Raw genomic sequence first — 21,392 nt, 5'->3', positions numbered from 1 at the left:
TTTGAGCAGCACCACTGTCAACAAAAGAAAACCTTTTGTCCAATGTGTATTGTCATCTTCTTCATAAGTGTTTATATATGTGCATCCTCAGTTATTCCATTGATCAGCAAGTCTATTTTAATGCCAGGATCATGTTGTTTTCATTACTGAAGTTCTATAATATGACTTGAATCTGGGATGGTGGTCCTTCAGAGAGATTTCATTTTTCTTGTTTTTACCATCCCATGTCTTTTGCATTTTCCAATGAAATTTAAGATTTTTTTCAATTTTGTGAAGGATTGAGTTAGAATTTTGATGGGGATTGTATCGAATCTGCAGATTTTGCATTATTAATTCTGCCAATCATGAGCAAGGGAGGTCTTTCCATCTTTGGGAATCTTCTTCATTTTTTTTTCACTGTCTTAAAGTTTCATCATACAAATATTTTCACTTTTTAGTTAGATTTATTCTAAGATCTTAGCTCTTGAAACAATTATAAATTGTATTGTTTTCTTAATGTCCTTCCTGGTTTGTTTGTGATTTGTATATAGACTAATACTTATCTTTACATAATAAAATTCTATGCTACTATGTTGCTGAATATATTTTTGGTGGTAGGAGATTTCTATTGGACTTCTTGCTAATGTATAGAATCATCATCTGCAAATAAAGATAATTTGATTTCTGCATTTACTATTTGCTTTCCCTTGTTCTCTTCATTAGTCTTGTTTCTCCAGATCAGACGTCAAGTAGTGTATTGGACAGGAGGGAGGAGAGTGGACATGCTTGTTTTGCTGATTATTTTAGTGGAAATGCTTGCTTTTTCTTTGCATTTCTGATGATGGTGTTTGTGGGCTTCCTTTCTGTTGAGGTTTATTCCCTTTTCCAAACTCTCATAAATAGATGATGCATTTTATTAAAGGTCTTTTTTTGCATGTAAGATTTTATTAACTTTTAAAAAATCATGTTTGTGTGCATGTACACACTTCATGTTTGGATTTAGAAGAATCTGCTTCCACCATGTAGGAACTGGACATCCACCTCAGGTTGTCAGGTGATAAGTGTTGTTTACTACCTCCTGAGTATCTTGCCAGCCCCAAGATGTCATTAGCTTGGAAATAGTATGAATTGTCTTAGGAAGAGAGAATGTTCCATTTTGCTAGCTATTACAATTATAAACAATCAATATAGGTTTACTGTCTGGATTTTTTGTTTACTTATTTTTTATCAAATATGTGTAGTTTCACATATAATTCATAATAATTTTTAAGAGCCAGAATATTGTCAGGAAGCTTGTGGGTTGGCATTCAGCGTATAGTGAATACGTCAAAATATTTAACCTGACAGTAGGTTGTGTATGTAGATTCATTGCTATTTTTTTACCAAAATGAAAGTAAGAATTTCATCTTTTATAAAGATTGTTTATATTAGTTCGATTTTAGGCTTTAATAACACCAGAAACATAAGCATTATTGACCTATAGAAAATTATTCTGTCCTTGCGTAGCTAGTGGCTGTGCATGGTAATTTTTGAATTTAAATTAATTTAGTATTTGTCTATATTCATAAGTTTCCTGTAGCTGCTTCCACAGAATACCACACACTGGGTGATTTAAGTGACAGAATCTTATTGTCTGGGCTCAAGGGACATATAGGTGGTATTAATGTCAGCTGGCCACAAATTAAAACCACCTCAGTAGGGATAGTCACTAGAGAAGTGTGCCATTGCTTCGGTTGCTGTTGGAAGACCCACCTGATCGTGGGTGGTACCTTCTGACAGCATCCTATGGAAAGGAGATTTCACAGGGAGGTTCCTGGAACCTTTTGCTGGCTGCTGGGTTGGCCTTCCTTTTTTGAGTCTTTCTGATTTGTTGTCCTGCTTATTCCTTTTCTGAGAGTAGTTTTCTAAGCCTTCCATCAGGGAATGAAACTTGCAGCTCTCCCAGAACTTTCAGGGCTTCGGGTCCCAAATTAGGACTATTGAGGGAATCTGCCCAGTGCACTGAGTGACTGCCTGCTGTCCACCTTGAGACAGTTCTTCTGGGATTCTTAGACTGTTGAGGTACCCAGTAGGTTTGTGACATTGCTGTTGCCACTATTTTAAAGCTTATTTAAGAAAAGAACCCCTGTCCTCCCGCTCCCTCCCACCCTTTATTTCTAGAACTGAGGGAGGAGTCCACTTCCACCCTTTCTCCTTTACTGAGTAGATGAACACTCATGGGTCTTCTCATGCTCTGCCAACTTTGTTTCCTCTTTAGATAGCTGTGCCTAATGTTTCTCTTCTTGTGAAATTTTTAGGTTCAGGAAACCCTGATCATTCATTTTAACTTAGTTAACTCTACGAAGACCCCCATCTCTTAGTAAGACCTACTCCTGAGGTAACAGGGGTTAAACAAATTAGGGCTCCATTTCACATTTCAATAGTCCTGTGATGTTTGTCCTTTGTCTCATTCATCATTCAGGGAGCTAGGCAGGGTTTGCAGTTAGAAGAGACATAGTTGAAAGGTCCTTGTGCTGAGCCTTTTCGAGAAATGCTGGTCACTTCTCTGGCCCCCAGTTTTCTTGTCTGAACAGTGAGATATATCTTTTATGGGGATCTCTTTGTGAGATCAATTAGCTTTAAGGTAGACAACCCTATGTTGTATTAAACTTACTTGAAATCGAAGTCCTGTGCCATGGCAGTTTTAAATGTTTCAGAAGGTGGTTTTTCTTATCTCATTCTCTGAGACAGACAATGAATGCCTTGCGGAAGACATCCTCAAGACTCTTAAATGAGCTTCATAAGTATTAACTGTTAAGCCAGAAAAGGCTTTTCTGAATGCATTTTCTCACTTGTAATATTGTTGGTCATTCTTTTGTGTTGTTACTTTTTGTGGCATCCTGAAATCTATATGAATTCAATCAAGAATTGCTCCAGGCTATTTTACTTTTCTTCAACAGTATAGTGAGGTTTTGGATCCACAGGTCCATAGCCCCCCCCCCCTTTTTTTCGTTTTCTTTCTTTTTTAATGACATCACATACCATACTAAAGTGTAATTTGCATATTACATGTATTGCTGGCTCCTTTCAACCTGAGCTCCCAGGAAACTTGAGGCTTAATGCCCTGAGGCAGCTGTATGTGTGATGAATTAGCTTCCATCCTGTGCATCTAGAATGGTTCTAGCATTGTGTCAGCCTTGGGAGAAATAAAAAGTGACACTCAAATCAAACAGGGCAGTAACTATCTCATAGAACTCTGTTTGAGAAAGGTAGAACAAATTTTACCTTGGATTTATTGACAAGGGACTGATATTTCTCTCAAAAACCCCGTTGTGTCATTGATTTGAATGCGCTTTGTTTTCTCACTGATGTTGTGGCAGAGAGGAGGCAGTGGCTGTTTGGTTTCACACAGATAGACTTTGCAGCATGACAATGTCAGCAACTGTGTCTAGAGCCTTCCAGAAACAGATAATGACAAGGTGAGGAGAGCTCCCTTCACCCTAAGCAGCAGTCTACTCCTGGAGGATGACAACTTCAAATTACATGGGAGGTGCCAGGTGGTCTTCAAAGACACCGATCCTAGAAAACTCAGAAGTGTGGAATGCCAAATGTGGTAAATGGATTACAGTTTCATCACAATTGTGGATGTAATTTGAATGTATTTATATTGTGATTTATTATTTTCACTAGCATTCGTGAATTTCTTTTTTCTGTTGGTGGGTTAGTTTTAGGTAAGAGTTTAGGTAAGAGATGCAAGTTTCTTTGTGAGCTAAAGGAATCAGGAGTTCCTAACTTCAGTTCTATCCCCAATTTTTCCTGTTGATGTTTTGAGATTTGCTTCCTAGTATGATAAAACTATCGCATATATATGGCAAACTTACTAGTTTCTGCAAATGTTTTGCTTGTTTTGATTTCTGATTTTTGTCCTTATACTTGAAATGCCTTCTGTGTTCTCAAATCAAGATTCTACATATTTGTCAACATCTTCGTCAAATGTTTTTAGTTTATTAAGAACTTTCCTGACCTTTGAAATTGTATTTTCTACCTCCACATATACCATTTTTATTATTCCAACCATGTTTACTGTTGTGACTTGCTATTATTATGTACTCCTATATTCTCAAACAGGAAAATTCATCAGTAGTATTTCCTAGGCTTAATCATTTTTGTTTCTGCTATATTAACCTTAAAATATGAGGTCTACAGAGTTGACCTTCAGTGGGTACATGTATGTATGTATATATATATATATATTCGAGACAGGGTTTCTCCGTAGCTTTTGTTTCCTGTCCTGGAACTAGCTCTTGTAGACCAGGCTGGCCTCGAACTCACAGAGATCTGCCTGCCTCTGCCTCCCGAGTGCTGAGATTAAAGGCGTGTGCCACCACCGCCCGGCTTCGTGTATAGATTCTTTAGAACTACATATAACTCAGCAGTTTAGCATTAAACAAGCTTTTTAGGTGTGTTGTAGTTAGCCTTCATGTACCGTTTAGGTACTCAGGGTTTCCAGAGTGACCCTAGCACTGTTAATATGGAAGAGTTATAGGTAATAAACATCCCATACTTCTCTAAGAGTCAAAAAAAAAACCCAAAACTCTTGTTTCTTATCTAAAATTTGTACTAGGTTTGTTCATTTAGAAATATTGTGTGCTGGTAGGCATGTGCCTTCGTGCACATCTGAAAATCAGAGACAAGTTGTAGAAGTGTGTGTCTGTGCATGAGAGAGAATTCTAAATGCTATTATTTCCTCCTCCACAACATTCAACATATTTATTATTAGTTTGCATATGTTAACATATAGTTTACTTCTTAGTTTTCATATTTTAATTTCATATTGTGTCTCTTTGCTGATTGTATATCAGTTCTGAGTATTTTCTTGTGGAGGCTCTTGGGTTTCTTTCCTATAGCAGTCTGTTTCAATGCCTTTGATTTCCTCTTTTCTTATTGCTTCACTATTATTAACTGCAGTATCGTGAATAAGAATGTTGAGTGTATGTGTCTTTGTTTCTGATTTTATTGGAAATGTTTTGTTACCTCCTTTTTACTTTAATGTTGGCTCTAGGTTTGTTGTCTATTGCCTTTGCTTTTATTTTGTTCAGATATGTTTCTTTAGTTCCAAGTATCTTTAGGACTTTTGTCATGAAGGGATATGGAGTATTGTTGAAAGTTTATTTTGAATCCGTTGATTATGTGATTTTTTCCCTTTAGTCCATTTATGTAATTTTGTTTTTAAGATTTTTGAATTCTACTCTAATTTCTTAGATACCTTTTAGATTTCTAATAGTATAATATTGACTAATTATTAGTAATTAAATTCTCTAAAATTATTTAGGAGTTAATTAGATAGATAGATATTGATAAGCAGTTCTTAAAAACTACTAATTTGCCAGGAAGTGGTGGCACATGCCTTTAATCTCAGCACTCAGTAGGCAGAGACAGACAGGTCTCTATGAGTTAAAGGCCAGCCTGATCTACAAAGTGAGTTCCAGGACAAACTCCAAGGTTATATAGAGAAACCCTGTCTTGAAAATCAAAAAACAAACAAACAAAACACTACTAATTTTTCACATTAGATGTTTCAAATTTTGATTGATAGAGTTGTTTGATGTATGGATGTGCCCCTGCTTATTCAATCTAGTATTGATAGACATTTCAATGTTTTCTGGTTTGTACCATTAAGAAATAATGACATCTATTACTTTTGGTTATAAACTTAATATCTTAGTTATGGTTTTCTATTGCTGTGAAGAGACACCATGACCATGGCAACTCTTTTAATGTAAATCATTTATTGTAGTGGCTCACTTAGAGTTTTAGAGATTGAGTCCATTATCATCATGACAGAAAGCATGGCAGCATGCGGCTAGGCATGGTGCTGGAACTGAGAGTCCTACATCTTGCTGGCAGCAGGAAGCCGACTGAGTCACGGTGTGGCATTCTGAGCAGAGGAAGCCTCAAAGCCTGCCCCCACAGTGACAGACCTTCTCCAACAAGCCATATCCACTCCCACAAAGCTACACCTCCATATAGTACCACTCCCTGTGAGATTATGGGGACCAATAACATTTAAATGATCACACTTAACAATGAAATTATTAGTATAGTAGTATTAGCTTTACTTGCTACCACAGAAGCTCTTCTTCAAGGCTTTGCTAATTTATACTTCTAGCAGCAGGACATAAGTATATGTGTTTTCTACACCTAGGTAACAGTACTGTTTGAATTCTGGTTTTAATTATCCTTTTGGGTTGTGTGGTGACTGTTTTCATTGCTATACTTTGCGTTTCCCCAGAGACTAATAGTCATGCTCTCAGTGGCCATTAAGATAATGTCTGTTATGAAAGCCTTATTCTTTTGTCTCTACTGCCTACCCCTAAGAGAAACATGGGCCTTCTCTGTCCAGGACAGCAACCGACATGTGGTGGGCATATGTCTTGAAAATATTTCTACTCTGTGGATGCCCTTTTTAAAATGATACCTTTAATGAACAGATATTTTTAACTTTTTTGAATTGTAATTAATCAGTTGTTATTAGCACTTTGGTTTTTATTCACAAACATTGGCTAGCTTAAGGAGAAATGTATTCTGTATTATTTTCCATAAAATATGATTTATCCTTTGTATTTCTGTATCTTACCCACAGATATGTGGTGTGAAGTAAGGGACCAACATTTATTATTTTCATTTGTGCAGATACCCATTTGTTCAAGTACCACTGATTCCAAAATTACCCTTTCACTTTACCGAAAGATGCAGTTGAGTGTAAATCACTGCCAGATCCATTCGGCCCTATTCCCCGACTTTGTATTATATTTTGCTTCTCCTTAAACCAATACTTCCTCATAATGAATCTTTCAAACTATGGGCATATTACAATCATTCCTTTAAGTCATTTTTGGTTTGTTACTAACACCATAAGTTATGTTTGTGAATCTTGTTAATTTTTATTTCATCCATTTATTGATCAGTTATATTTTCTGACACTGTTTTAAGTATTCTTTTAAATTGTGAGCTTGTAGGTATTTTTTGACATTGACTTTGTGTTCATTATCTTTCTAAACTTGTTGATTAATTTCAGCTGTGATTGTGTGTCCTCATTTTTTAATGTGTCTTCACCACTAGTTGACTTGATTTGCTCTGGTCCAAGCAGACATATCTAACATGCTGTTCGATGATATGGCCTTTGGAACTCCCGCTGTTGAAATGTCATTCTTTTAAAAATCTTGAGTCAAAATAATCCTACTTTTAGATTAGTAACACAACCTGAATGGTGGGAATTTTTTCCCTGGTCAGAAGCCTCTTGAGGAAAAATAACATTTAAAGTTATGCTAAGCGTTTCCTGTCAGTGCCATGTGGTGAGATCAATTGAGAGCTCGGATGCATCCATTGCTTCAGCTAGAACGCCAGGACAGAGCAGTATAAATGTGGTTTTACTCAGTGGCTAAAGATGTGTGAGAACAGTTTCACTGTGTCTGAGGTATGAGACAGAAAATATTCAGAGCTAAAAGAAATAGCAGAGAGGTCTCAGTGAGTTCCAAGTTACTTGTTTAAACATCTTAAAGCTAGCAGCAGTAATTTTATTAGCTGACTGCTATCAGAAGGCCCAATGAATTAACATGGACCTATCAGGAGCTGTTTGCCTTAGCTGACAAAATAGACCAAAGAAAACACACTGATTTATCTTTTTTTATTGTGGATAAAGTAAAAAGAACAAAACAAAATAAACACTTGCTGCTCTTAGCGTTTGCCGCGTAACATTCTAAATCTTAGTAAACACACTATCTGTGTGTTTGCCTTCCTAACTCAATGAATTTGTTCTGCTAGCCTGTACTGCAATGGTTGCTCATACTCAGCACATCTTGACTGGTTATCTTCTGGAGACACTGACTGCTTTGAGATACTGTTGGGCGACTAATCTTTCCCGCTCAATGTCTCTTCCCCTACACGTTACCTGGGACTGTCTGCATGGGAGTAGTGGTTGGATTCCCTCAGAAAAAGCACCTGAAAAGTATTTTTGGGAGTTTTTGAGCACGGGACTTAGTTCTCTAAGTCACAGTGTTACTTCAGTTTCTTTATCTTCGCAAAGGCTTGTGACAAGACCATCCCAGGGACAGAGGATCTCATTTGGAAAGCACACTAGCAATTGTGACAAGACCATACCAGGGACAGAGGACCTCATTTGGAAAGCACACTAGCAATTGTGACAAGACCATCCCAGGGACAGAGGACCTCATTTGGAAAGCACACTAGCAATTGTGACAAGACCATCCCAGGGACAGAGGACCTCTTTTGGAAAGCACTCTAGTGATTGACTCAGAGCTGCACCTCCTTTCTAAATCTTAAAAAAGTTTTTTTTTTTTAAGTATTGGAAAAGTCTAGTTTTCTAATTTTCTGAATTCCAGTTTATTATTGGATATAGGCATCAATGGTGTCATTATAAGGTTTCAAAATATAAAAAAAAGAAAACAAAATGATTCTTTGATCTATAAAACTGTAGAAACCCAAAACCATTTTAAGTGTAGAAAGCCTTTCCGGAATCAGAGATATAAAAGTTTGACCACAGAGGCCTGATCTGCCCACTGATTCTTTGTACATGAAAGCTTGTTTCTTTCCATTGGCGTTTTTCAGTACACAAATGAGAACTAACATTAGGAACTTTGCTTTTCAAGTAAAAATTCTACAGTGTGTTAAACTTCTCCATGGGAGGTTACAGGGAGTGAAAAAATAAAGAAATGTGTGGCTGTGGGAGAAACAGACAAGGCTAATCCACCCCTTGGAAAGAAGCGCATGATTTCTAATATTCTGAGGGGGACTTGGGAAGAGGAGGCAGCTGAGCAGTGAATCTGGAAGAAGGTTCCATGGCTTAATAGACGCTACAGTAGACCTTGTGACTGTGTCTGAGTATGTGACTTAGAAGCTGAGCAGCTCTTGGCAGGCCAGTGCCTCCATACCTGGCCACTGGTATGACCATCTAAATAATCTAAATGTAAAACAGAGTTTCTCCTGCACACCAAAAAGCTTTATAGTGTCTTTGTAGGCATTTTGAATGACATCCAGTCTCTCCACTGTGGCCATCACTCCCTTTGTGATCTGGGCTCACTTTGCTTTCCCAGCCTGCTAGGCCATTTTCTACCAAGGGCATCCGACTCTACTACATGACCTTGTGTCTGTCTCTGAGCCACTGTCTGGGCAGTACGTCTTTCAGCCTGCAGTATTCACCAGTTTTTCTTTCATGTTCAGGTTTATCTGACATTTCTTCAGGGCCCTTTCTGGGTAAATCACCTTTCTAAACTTCTGTTCACAGCTCATATTCTCTCTGTTTAATTTTCTTTACGTTGATTACCAGATACATCTCTTTTCCTTTTATCTTATCTTGTCTTACCTTTGGGGGTTGAACTTGGGTCCCAACCATGCTAAGAAAGCTGCTATCACACTCTCCACTCCTTTTTATATTGCTTGTTTGTTCCTGTCTGTGCACAGTACCGTGTGCCAGTATCAGAGACCTCTCTGTCCTGGGAACTGGTGCATGACTCTTGCATCAGTCGATTCCTGCCTTGTATTCAAATTTTTTTTCAACAAAAGAACAAAAACAGCCATTTTTAAAACAAAACCCGGTTTGTGTGTAGTTTAGTGTTGATGACTTATGCGGATTAGAAAAGGACTTTGTTTGAAATTGCAGACAATACAAATGTCTTTTTATCCAGTGCATTACCTCATTTTGACATTGCCTACTGCATTGACACAGAGCCTTTTAGTTGACATGTTAAGCATTTGAATCCAGAAAGGGAATGGTAGACAGAACAGTGCAAATGTTCATTTTTGTTCATGATCAACTGTCTGTCTGTCTGTCTATCTATCTATCTATCTATCTATCTATCTATCTATCTATCTATCTATCTATCTATCTAAATCCAAGCTGTATGGTGTCTATGGCAGCAGGTTCCTCCTACTTTTTGTGGCTTATAACAATATATAGAGACTTTATATTTCTAATTTTAAGATCACATGTAAAAATTTCTAATTGTTATTATATTAAAAATAAGGTGTCACTTATAATTTCATATCTATTTTTTAATTTAACACATCAATCCCAGTTCTCTTTTCTTCCCCTCATACAAGTCCCCCCACCTTCTACTTACTCCCCCATCTGCTCCTCAGAGAGGGAATGGCCTTCCATGGGGAGTTAACAATGTCTGGCCCATGATTGAATTGAGTCCCTTATGAAGACCCTCCCTCCTGTGTCTAGATTGAACAAGGTATCTCTCCATAGGAAGTGTACTCCTAAAAGCCAGTTCATGAGCTAGGGATATATTCTGAACCCACTGCCAATGGCCTCATAAACTGCCCAATCCACAAACTGTCCTCTGTAATCAGGGGGTCTAGTTCAGTCCTATGCAGCTGTCAGTCTGGAGTTGGTGAGCTCTCTCTAGCTCAGGTCAGATTTTTCTGTGGGTTTTCCCATCATGTTCTTGGTGAGAAACCTGGTACTAGGGAAATTTCTAAGAATATACAAGGATGACCCCAGATAAAACTCTAAGCAGTAGTGGAGAGGGAGACTGAACTGGCCTTCCCCTGTAATCAGATGGAGGACTACCGTAATTGTCATCGTAGAACCTTCATGAAGTAACTGATGGAGGCAGATGCAGAGATCCACAACCAACCACTAGGGCAAGCTCCCAAAGTCCAGTTGCAGAGTGGGAGGAGCGATGATATTTCATATCTATTTTGAACATACTGTGTTTCTAAGTGCATTATAGGTATCATTATTATTCTATGAAATGTGTGCACTAAAGTCACACGTTTTAAAATGCCCAAATCCATTGTAAAGGGTAATCTTGACTATAGGACACTCGTATCTGAAATAAGTGGCTTTTCAGAATTTCAGAGAGCTAATATGATTGTCCTTTGCCCTAATATCCATGACTAGGAAATATTAGAGAATATGATCAAAAATGAGTCTGCAATATAAATATTATTCAGACCACAGAAAAAAGGAATGTTACACAGAATGTGGCACTTAAATTTGGGGTTTGATCACCCAATAAATGATAAGTAGGCATTCCATTCCCACTCCATAACTGCACAGCTGTGAGTAGCACCCCTTCTACCACGCTCACCACATTTGCTTCTGTTTCCTCTCTGCCTTCTCAGCCTGCTGGCCAGTGGGGTCAGAACCTTGAATCCCATCATGGAGTTTGATTGAAGTTTCATTGACAGTTCTTTTTCTTTTAGTTATGTGGCTATTCATTTTACAGCTGGCATCTCGAAGGTTTAGTACTGAGAAAGTTACTGCATCTCCTTCATTAGCATGCTTCTAATGACTCCTTTTTTGATATCTGTACTGTGTACTTCATTGAAAGATTTTATTGAAGCATAATAAAAGTAACAATATTTTATAAAGCCTTGTTTTTATGGCGGTCTTGATACACTTTTTCAAAGAGGGTTTTTGGGAAAATATTTTTATCATTGCTTGTCTGACACATCTTTCTGTGGGAAATGCATAGTGCTTTTATTGCTGTGGGAAATTTTAGTGCTTTATTATCAAATCACTTTATAATGCCAACTGCTTTTGAGAAACAGCCATTGTGTGTCTTCACTTTTTCTTTCAATGTGGCCATATTGCCTGCAGCAGCTTTTCACTAAAGTGCATTTGATCTGGCATCTTTCCTCCTGGGTATGTATTTGTGTGAAATTTGCCTCTTGACCCACCCGTCTTCCTTGTTGCCCAGCTTGTATCCCTGCTAAACTCTAAATATAAAACAATACATAAAAAGTACTTGATGGCAATATGTAAAATGGGTGTCTCTTGAAGTATATGTGCATTTTATGTCTTTGGCTAGTTTATCTATTTCTGCTTAATTATTTCTCCTAAGCACATGTTCTAAGTCTAAGGTATGCACATGTGTAATGATGTGCCATTCTTTAACCAGAAAACTCTGATCTATTGGAGTGTCTTTGCTTCTGGAGTGACCTTTTACTGGCAAAGTCTTAGTAGGTCTACGCCCAGGACTTGTGTGCAGATCTATTCAGTAGCTCTTTCTATCTTTCCTTTAAGGTTGCTTTCATGCCCTTCTGGGCAACTGTCAGAAGCATGTTTTCTTCTGTTCAGAATTAGTGCAACCCCCATCTCAGCCTCTATTATGAGAGAGGATAGAAGCAGATGCTTTGCTAGTAAGAAAGCATGTGCTCATAGGTCCTATGAGGTTCCCTTACATCCTTCATGATTATTTATTGCCTGTTAGGGAGGTTGCTAATGAAGATGATGTATCTTTTTTTTCTTATTTTTACCTCTCTGTGGCGTCACTGAAATGAAGAAGCAATAAAGAGCAAAATGAATATGGTGTAATAATGAGATAAATGTTCAGGCAAGGGGAGGGCAGCAGCTTTGAGTTTCTGATTAAGAGTTTTCCTCCACATCTTTACTCGCGTCTGTTTTTCTTAGTGGTCATTTATTTGGGATTGACTAGGGATCCCTCTACTACCTGCATTCTCAGATTCCAGAGAGATCAAACATGCATCAAAAAATCACTGGGGGACCAGACATATGAGATTCCACTTTCCTAGCCTGCCCTGATGGCTGTTTTATATGTAGTCCTTAAAAAATAATCTCTCATTGCAACTGAGTCCTTTCTGCATGAGAGCTGCACCTCTACACGAGGGTGAGGAGGCCTTTCTTCAAGGACACACATCAGTGCCATGTGTGCTGAATTCCACTGATCTGCTATTTTATTTAATGACAGCATTCATGAACCCAGTCCTGCAGGCTGCATTTCCCATGCATCAACTCAATTTTCATTTTTCTTGAGGACAATAAGGGAAATTTGGGTGCAATCCATAATCCTGTGGATAGAACTTCTAAATATGTTTTAATCCACTGTTAAAACCATACTGAAAACATTTTAAATTTGTGGTTTTATAACTGTTCAACAAACAAGCCTTGAAATTCCCATTTCTACCATTCATTTTTCACACGTTGTCTTAGTGTTTCCTAGCTTTGTTGACATTTTGCCTGGGTTGTTCTTTGCTGTAGTATTTTCCTATGTATATATGTATATGTATAATGTATCATATATATATATATGTGTGTGTGTGTGTGTGTGTGTTACCTTTTACACACCATTCACAGCCCTTCATTTATGTTGTCACTGCAGAGAATCCTGCTAGATATTCCCAGGCAACACCACTCTCATTTGAAAAGCGTTGTCCAGAGGTTTGATACAAATTCTAGGTGTAGATACAAAAAACAGAAGTAGGATAAATTAGTTTCCTTTGAATGCTAATAATAAAGTGTTTAAAATGATTGCATTGGACAACGTGGATGGATCAGTTGACCAAGTACCTCAACTTAATTCCCAGTGCTGCCTGGTTATAACGCTATCCCTGTAGAGACATAGAGAGACTGATTCTTGGGACTTGCTGCCTGGCCTGCATAGCCTTTTTGGTGAGTTACAGGTTAATGAGCATCCTGGTTTTGAGAAGACAAGCTAGATGACTCTTGAGGAATGATACTGAAGAAAATGACACTTGTGGTTGACCAATGGGCTGTACATACACAAATACATGGACATGTAATCCCAGCATACATGGGCGTTAGTGCCCAACACACTTTTGTACATCCCCATGAACACACACAAATAAAATGTTTGAAGAGGCATGGATATTTTGGTTTATGCCTATAAACTCACAACTTCACAACTTAGGCAGCGTAATTTTTAAATGTTTGAGGACAGTATAGCTTACAGAGTGGCTTCTAAGCTATTCTGGACTAGAATAAAACCCTGTTTCAGACCACACACACACACACACACACACACACACACACACACACACACACACACAGCAGGGTTGGGGAGAGAGAGAGAGAGAGAGAGAGAGAGAGAGAGAGAGAGAGAGAGAGAGAGAGAGGGAGGGATTGGCTAAAAGACTAAAGACCTGTTATTTTATTTAAAATTAATATCAAGGAAAATAAGACCAGTGCTAAAGCACTCAGTTTTATGGGTTGAGTAAATACTCTGCAAGATAAATTTTTAATAGTTGCTTTTATAGTATATTGTATATTAGCAAATTTTATTCCAAGTTTTAATTGATAGAAATTTTGAAATTACTCATAGTACATTCTTAAAGTTATGTCGATGCAAAGAAAAATTGCAAGCATTCAAAAGAAACCTTTGCATTTTATGATTATGCAAAAGCTCATTCTAATGAGTTACAAATCATGGGTTTTCATTGATTAGATATGCAGAAACATCTTTCATTGATTAGATATGCACAAAGACATTAAGACAATGCTCTCTGTGCTTTTGTTGGGTGGGAAGCGGCTGACTTGCATTTCTGTGTCTTGTGGGAAAGATGAGTCTCTTACTTCCATACGGAGTATTTCAAAGGTGGAAACGAAGAGCAGACTCCCCACATCCTGTTTAGTAGACTTATATTTGAGCACATGCACTGTCCGTTTCTCCTAGATTGCTGAACATTAGGTAGGTGTTGTGCGCAGTACTCACTGAAGAAAATGGCCCACCTCTAATGAACCCATCCTTATGTGCAGTTGGAGGGGAAAGCCATCCAGGTAGAGAGGGCTTGTTTCTTCATGTGTCAGTTACTGTCTGCTTCTCATGACACAAAAGACACTGGGCTAAGGTTAGTAATGCCCTTCCTGAATGGAGCTAATATTTCTGTGTGCACACTCTGGGAACTTAGATGATATAAAGCTTAGATTCATAACTGTTAACTTTCCTCTCTATGTATTAGATTTAAATATAAAAATCTTCTAAATGTAAGTGATTTGGGGCTTTAATTTACTCCTTAGTACTGTCAGAATCCTTTTGAATTTCTTTCTGCAAATAACAAGTGCTTATCCACCTGGAATACAATATTAATATAGAACATCTGCCCAAAATAAAATGATTGAAGCTCATAAATGCATATCAATTTTTCTAATTGTTATGAACACATATTTAAAATGATTTTTAAAAACCTTGAATTTTTCCATTTGTTGTATGGTTATGGGAAAGTATACAGTTTAAAATTGTCTTTAAGGTTTTTTTCTCCTAAAAAGATTTACTTGAATCAACCATGTCTGAGTATTTTATTTAGAGTCATTTATTTATTTTTTGCCTTTTTATTTAATTTTTATTGCTTTTTGACATTTAAGAATAATTAGTATGGAGGCTTCTGGAATGATGTATTTAAGAATATGTTTTCTGTGTTCCTCATAAACATTATTTGTGTACAGCTATGACGTAAAATCAATTCAGCACAAAAATTATTTCATGCGATAGATGGATATCTTTTTGGCCAGAAGGTTCCATTCCAGTTATTATCCAACAGTAGGGTTTCCAGTAGTGAAAAATACTGTAAAGTAGGAAGTTTAACTGTAGAAGGAGGCTTTTCTGTCCCTCCTGGCCCAGCAGGTGCTTTTATATTATTCACTCAGAGGCTTATATTATTTATAAATATTTGGCCAATGGCTCAGGCTTATTACTAGCTAGTTCTTCTTACATTTAAATTAAACCAAATTTCTTATCTATGCTTTGATATGTGGTTTGTGGCTTGTTATCTTATTTTTTACATGTCTTACTTTCTTGGTGACTGGATGGCATCTCCCAGATTCTGCCCTTCTCTTGTATCTCTGCTTGAATTTCCTAACTTGCTATATCCTGTTTTGCATAGGCCAAGTTAGCTTTATTTATCAACCAGTGAGAGCCACACATATTTCCAGTGTACAGAAAGACATCCCATAGCATCTGAAAATATATATTTGTGGGATATTGAGCTGCATTTTGATACACTGGTAGTGTTTAATCAACTTAGAAGAGTTAGCATTTCTAACTACTTAGTGTCTTGCATTTCCTTATGCTAGCAATAGTTCACTGGTCCTTCTGTCTGGGTTGACATGAACAATAAATTGTACTATTCTGTAGAACTAGGGCTTATTCTGCCTCTGTAACTCTTTTTTGTGCTTATGCAATCAGCCTTTCTCTATCCCGAGCAAGTGGCAGTTGTATTTCTGTTCTTGGCTTATTGCATTTAACCTGATAACCTTTGGTCTCATCCATGTTGCCATGGATGAGAGAATAAGGGGATTTTATTATTTTTATAATAAAATTTCATTTTAAATAATGTTCAGATCTGTTTATATACTATATTTTACAAAAATCTATCCATCAATGGCCATTTCTAACTGATTGTTTATATTGGTTTTCTACACTTCTGCAATAAATGTGGGTGTGCAGATATCTTTTATATACTGCTGCCTTTCCTTGAAATATACACTTACAGTCTATAACTGGATCATGTGGTAGTTCTATCAGCCTATCTTTTGATTTTTTTTAATTTAATAAAATGTGGGGTTTATTCACAGGCATATTTTTGATTCCCTATTTCTGACTACCATAGTTACTCTGTCCTAGCATAATACTTCAGACATATTTAAAACCAAACAAAGCGTGGATTTTTATCTTTAACATCCCAGGAGGTAGTTAAAAGGACATGTTCTCTGCAGTGGGACCTGAGCAAAATTTTTGAAACACAGGCAGATACATTTTAAATTTGCATTATTGAAAATGCAGCTAGATGTTATAGAAATAAACTGTTATAGAAATAAAGCAAGATGGATAATTTCACCAAGTGTTTAAATAAGATTTTAAAGATACTTCCTCCAGTGTACAGGATCTTATGTAGTCTCCTCAGCAGCCATCAAGAAGCAGTTCTTCACATAGGTCTTCACTTGGCCTCCACTCTGGGAAGTGACCTGCCTTTTCCATTACTCACTTCATTTTTCCTTTAATGTCTTCTATAGAACAGGACCACTTTGTGTTTTAAAAGATTTTCCTTTTACCCTTTGAAAGAATCTTGAAAAAACAGCCTATAGTTCACAACCCAGAGAACTTATACAACAAAGAGGACTCTAAGAGTGAAATACATGGATCTACCTAGGAAGGAGGAAAAGACAAGATTTCCTGAGTAAATTGGGAGTATAGGTGCCACAAGAGAGGAGAGAAGGGGAGAGAGAAGGGATGTAGGTGAGTGGAGAAAGATGTATAGCACAGTAAAAACAAAAAAATGACAAAGATAAAAAAAAAAGGAAAAAAAAGAAAGAATTTTGAAATTTTGATCTTGGTGAGGGTGACTTGGATACATTTTCATTTTGCTTTTATTTTTGTGTAGTTTTATCTGGAATATCTTCTATAAATATAGACACTGGAGCTTTCTCATAGGTTTCTGACTCATCAGAATATTCATCTTCTTTCTCACTCATTATCATCACCTTCATATTGTCATTATCATCATTATCATCATTGGTGAGTTTTGCTTATTTCTATGAACTCTTGTTCCCACTTTCAGGGCAGATGACTTTCCAGGTATAGTTAAGAGTTTTCTGTATTCTTCTTTTGGAAAAATAGCTTATTTTTCTCTATAACTTCTAGGTGCTGTCCACTAAAATGCATAATCCTTAAACCATGTTTCAAGCTTATGACCAGAGGTGATGTTGTTTCAAATCCCTAGGGGAAATCGTTGGCTGTGCAGACATTTTCAATGTTGTCCGGAGTGTAGCCTCTACCTCAGTGACATCCAGTTCATCTTTTGCCTAAATGACCATTTTAATGATAATAGGTGTAATAGTTGCTCTTTTCCCTCATGTTGTCCACCTTAAAGTAATCATCTCTGCTTTGATTTTATTTTATAACATAAAAGATAGTTCTGAGACCTTGTTCATGAACACAGAATCTTCTGTAGAATGTTTGCATGCATTTTAGTAAGAGAGAAGCCAGATTGAGTTTCCTGTTGTCTCATGATACTTGTTAAACTTTTGTTAGTGTTGTGATGTCTTTGGAAAAATACCTCTTCAGATCATTTCTCATTTGCATTAGCCAGAGCTTCTCTCAAGGAATAGATCTGATACAATGAGGAATTAGTTGTATGTGTGTGTGTGTGTTTTATTAGAGTGATTTATAAGCTGTGATCTCATCAGTACAACAATGACTGTCTCCCTCCCAATAGAGAGGACAATTGCAACACCTGTAATTGTTCAATCCATGAAACTGGATGTCTCTGTTGGCCCAATATGATGCTGGAAACTGGAAGATTCATAGAAAGCTGTTTGTCTTAAGTCTGCATTGAAATCCCGAAGGAGAAGGTTCTAATGCCAGTAAAAGAATCCTCGGCATCAGAATAAATGAGCTTTCCGGTGAGAAGTGAAGGCGAGCAGGCCAAACCACCCGTGTCTTATGCAGGCTGTCACCAGAAGATGTGACCCAGATTTAGGGTGGGTTCCACTCCTCAAATGACCCAATCAAGAAAATCCCTTATCCACCTCCTTGGGTTTTAGTTGATTCCAGATGTAGTCAAGTTGATAATCAAGATTAGTTATCACACCAGTTTTTCCATTTATTGAAAAGCTTTTTTCCTCTCACATTATATATCCTGACTATAGTTTCCACTCCCTCCACTCCTCCCAGTCCCTTCCCACAGCCTTTCACATCGGAATCTAATCCAATTCTATCTCTCCTTTGAAAGCAGGCTTCTAAGGTATAATAATAAAACATAATAATATAGAATAAGAACTAATACATTGAAATAGGGGGAAAAAAGAAAATACAGAAGGAAAAGAGTCCAATAAAAGACATATGAAACAGAGACCCATTTTTTCATACACCCAGGAATCCTATAAAAATGCTAAACTGGAAGCCATAATATATATGCAAAGGACCTGTCAGATAAAAAGAGAATATATATATATATATATATATATATATATATATATATATATATATATATATATATATATAATTAAAAAAATTCTGACATGACATAATCATAATGAGACAAAAAGCCTCTGATGATGCTGTTGAGTTCATTTTCTATTGCTCAATTGGAGATTGCATCTGGATTAAGGGTGGGGCATGTGTCCGCTTTGCCTTTTAACCCTAGGATGCCAGCAGTGCAGACCCGTGCAGACCTTGTGCATGCTGCCTCAGTCTCTGTCAGCTCATATGTGTGTTGAATCTATTGTTTTAGATATAAGGCCTTGTTTCCATGATGTTTGCCTTCATCTTTTCTGGCACTTATCCTCATCTGCTTCTTCTTCCACGGGGTTCTCTGAACCCTAAGGGGTAGAATTTGATGGAGATGTTCTGTTTAGGGTTAAGTGTTCCAAGGTTTTTCATTGTATGCACAATGGCTGTCTGTGGGTCTCTGTATTTGCTCCCATTTGCTGCAGGAAGAAGCTTCTCTGATGATGGCTGAGTAAGACACTCATCTATGAGTATAGTAGAATATCAATTAAGAGTAATTTCATTGTTCTGTTTTTTTTTTTCTTTTGTTTTTGGATAGTAGTATTTGGTTTTACCTTAGGTGGTTGGGTCATCTAGTCTCAGATTCTCCGTCAATCAAGCAGTGTTTAGTACAAATTTCATCTTGTAGAGTGAGCCTGGAATCAAATCAGATGTTTCCTAGTTACTCCACAATCCGTGTGCCACCATTGCCCTAGCATATCTAGCAGACAGGCCACCCGTGTAGACCAATTTTTAAAAATTGAGCTATATTTTTCTTACTGTTTAGTTGCTTGACTTTCTTCAATCTGTAAAGTGTTAACCTGTGCATGTTGGAGCCTTATCTAAACACTCCTTGACCCTGCCAGTGCTCGGTTCCTGCTTATGGTTTCTTCTAGTGCTTTCAAAGTTTTTGGTCTATCTTTGTCTTTCACGGATTGTGATATTTTACACACACACACACACACACACACACACACACAGGGGTGGAAGCTTTGATATATGACTTATATAGCTAGAAACAGGAATGTTGTTCAACTTTTGCATATTGCAGAACTTTTATACAATGTTTTCTTTCATCAACAATGGAAAGAAATAGTTTGGTGGAAGTGAATCTCTCTCTCTTTCTGTGTGTGTTTGTGTGTGCATTTACATGGGATTTAAATTGGAAATGCATGGTCTAAGTTGATTCCCACACCACTGCAACTGTAGCTGGATCCTAAGGATGACAAGGACTCAGAAATTGTACCATGTTATGTCAGAAAAGACTGAAAACAGTTCTCTGTGCGTGCGTTGTACTCCTCACTGAATGTTCTGTTCTCTGGGATAGCCACATACACATGAAGCTATTTAATTAAGTGTAAATAAGCCTGCTGTAATTGCCGTTCTTCAGTATGCATTACAATGCAGTAACACATTCCTACGATGCAGAAAGTTGGACAGTGCTGGGAGCTTTTGTGATTTATCAAGATCAAGAGTTAAGGGGCTGTCTTCTTAGAAAATCAGTATAAGTAAGGGAAACACTGAAAGTCCAAGCATTGAGTCTTTTCCTTTCGCTTTCCTGTGCTGTATGTTGAAGACATAGAAAATTGGTGAGTGCCCAGGGAAGCCTCTGTTGTCCTTGCTGTAGATACGCCACATCTGCCTTGTGCCGGAATGGCCGTGTGTTCTTTTACAAATGGAAGTTTCCTAGTAGCATGCCCTTTGTACAAATGGCTCCTTTTCTTAAATAATTGGAAACCATTTCCAGTTGATTTATAGAGGCCTAGTTAAGGAGGTTGATGAGAGCTGTCACAGTGTGTGAGGACTCTCCTTGCAACTGACTGGATTTCTGTAGGCATGTCCGCCAAGATTAAATATGAGGATATTACTGCTTCTGCTGTGTAGGCTTACGGGAATGGGTTTGCTATGAGACAGACAGAGAAGACGTAAACAGCGATACCTAGTTTTCTCATGGTAATAATTGTGACTTTAAAGTCCTTGTGGGGATTTTTCATACTTGATGGTTAATTCTTTTTTGTTCTTACCCTGTTTTAGTGTAATGGTTTCATTCTTTTGTTTTCAGCTTCCCATTACTGTAACAAATACCCAGGATAAAATCAGCTTGAAGGATAGAGAGGCTTATTTTGGCTCATGGATTTTCAGAGTGTTAGACCACAAATGACTGGCCCTGATGCTTTGGGAATGTGGTGGCTTAGTCTATCAAGGTAGAAGCACATGACAGAGGAAACCATTTTCATGACCGAGACACCAAAAGCAGAAGAGGAGGTGTTGGCCCCTTAGTAACCATGGTAAACACTGATGCCTATGACCAGAAGAACTCCCATAGCCCCTACCTCTCATGGTTGTACCCATTCCCATTAGGACCACGGACTGGGGACTAAGATATTAACACATGTTCCTTGGAACACACATTTTCAGGCCATGTGGTGTAAGGTTTATTAATTGTTCTGTAGAGTGATTAGTATAATTTAAAACTATTTGAGTTATGAAGCTAGCAATTTTTAAATGATGGACTTCAGTTTATTCCAGCAACATCCTTGTATATTTGGCTGATGTCACATCATTGTTTTGAGCCCATTCTTGGGTATGTCCTAGGACTTATTGAACCTTATTGAACACTTCTGTCCTTCCTAGCATGGCAAGATGATCCAGAATGATTTT

The 21,392-nt window shown here is 37.5% G+C and overlaps 1 protein-coding gene across 32 annotated transcripts in view; it reads left to right on the top strand.

The window, feature by feature from the left end:
* Positions 1–21,392, top strand: part of Ptprd (protein tyrosine phosphatase receptor type D) — a 2,195,185-nt gene that overhangs the window by 1,810,803 nt on the left and 362,990 nt on the right. Inside the window, exon 1 of one of the 32 annotated variants that reach the window (XM_075945544.1) lies at positions 3,416–3,437. The exons of 30 other annotated variants lie outside the window; for them this stretch is intronic. The gene's annotated coding sequence lies outside the window, so the exon portion shown is untranslated. One more of the 32 variants, XM_075945542.1, reaches the window with a different exon arrangement.

Source organism: Microtus pennsylvanicus, chromosome 13 (assembly GCF_037038515.1).
Source record: "Microtus pennsylvanicus isolate mMicPen1 chromosome 13, mMicPen1.hap1, whole genome shotgun sequence".
Lineage (NCBI taxonomy): Eukaryota > Metazoa > Chordata > Mammalia > Rodentia > Cricetidae > Microtus > Microtus pennsylvanicus.
This window is presented reverse-complemented; position numbering and strand designations above follow the sequence as displayed.